At 41.4% G+C, this 1,486-nt stretch overlaps 1 non-coding gene across 1 annotated transcript; it reads left to right on the top strand.

The window, feature by feature from the left end:
- Positions 1-840: 840 nt before the first annotated feature.
- Positions 841-948, top strand: LOC112745390 (small nucleolar RNA R71). Its single transcript, XR_003173322.1, has one exon. It is a non-coding gene; the product is annotated as a small nucleolar RNA R71 (small nucleolar RNA).
- Positions 949-1,486: the final 538 nt, after the last annotated feature.

Genomic DNA, 1,486 nt, shown 5'->3' with positions numbered 1-1,486 from the left:
AGCTCCTTATTGGTCACTGGACGTCCCAGGAGGTCTTCCTCCTTGGGATTCTCGTCCTCTCCTCTCCTCACAGGTTCGGCCATGGCACTTATGTCAATGGCCTTGAACTCTCCTTTTGGGTTCTCTTCTGTATTACTTGGGAGAGTACTAGGAGGGATTTCAGTGATCCTTTTACTCAGCTGGCCCACTTGTGCTTCCAATTTCTAATGGAAGACCTTGTTTATTCATGAAACTTACAGTGGCCTTAGATAGATCAGAGACTAGATTTGCTAAATTAGAAGCATTTTGTTCAGAGTTCTCTGTCTGTTGCTGAGTGGATGATGGAAAAGGTTTATTATTGTTAAACCTGTTTCTTCCACCATTATTAAAGCCTTGTTGGGGCTTTTGATCCTTCCATGAGAAATTTGGATGATTTCTCCATGTTGAGTTATAGGTGTTTCCATAAGGTTCACCTAAGTAATTTACCTCTGCTATTGCAGGGTTCTCAGGATCATAAGCTTCTTCTTCAGAAGATGCCTCTTGAGTACTGTTGGATGCAGCTTGCATTCCATGCAGACTCTGAGAAATCATATTGACTTGCTGAGTCAATATTTTATTCTGAGCCAATATGGCATTCAGAGTATCAACCTCAAGAACTCCCTTCTTCATAGGCGTCCCATTACTCACAGGATTCCTTTCAGAAGTGTACATGAACTAGTTATTAGCAACCATGTCAATGAGTTCTTGAGCTTCTGCAGGCATTTTCTTTAGGTGAATGGATCCACCTGCAGAAGTGTCCAGTGACATCTTTGATAGCTCAGATAAACCATCATAGAATATATCCAGGATGGTCCATTCTAAAAGCATGTCAGAAGGACACTTTTTGGTCAACTGTTTGTATCTTTCCCAAGCTTCATAGAGGGATTCACCTTCTTTCTGTCTGAAGGTTTGAACATCAGCTCTAAGCTTGCTCAGCTTTTGAGGAGGAAAGTACTTGGCTAAGAAAGCCGTGACCAGCTTATCCCAAGAGTTCAGGCTGTCTTTGGGTTGAGAATCCAACCATAATCTAGCTCTGTCTCTTACAGCAAAGGGAAAAGCATGAGCCTGTAGACTTCAGGATCTACTCCATTAGTCTTAACAGTATCACATATCTGCAAGAATTCAGTTAAGAACTGAAAAGGATCTTCAGATGGAAGTCCATAAAACTTGCAGTTCTGCTGCATCAGAGAAACTAATTGAGGTTTCAGCTCAAAGTTGTTTGCTCCAATGGCAGGAATGGAGATGCTTCTTCCATGTAAATTGGAGTTAGGTGCAGTAAAGTCACCAAGCATCTTCCTTTATTATTATTTTCGGCTGCCATCTCCTCTGCCTGTTCGAAAATTTCTGAAAGGTTATCTCTGGATTGTTGTATTTTAGCTTCTCTTAATTTTCTCTTCAGAGTCCTTTCAGGTTCTGGATCTGCTTCCACAAGAATGTTCTTATCCTTGCTCCTGCTCATATGACAAAG

This window comes from Arachis hypogaea, chromosome 14 (genome assembly GCF_003086295.3).
Source record: "Arachis hypogaea cultivar Tifrunner chromosome 14, arahy.Tifrunner.gnm2.J5K5, whole genome shotgun sequence".
Taxonomy (NCBI): Eukaryota; Viridiplantae; Streptophyta; class Magnoliopsida; order Fabales; family Fabaceae; genus Arachis; species Arachis hypogaea.
Note: the sequence above shows the minus strand (reverse complement) of the source record. Positions and strands in the feature narration are given on the sequence as shown.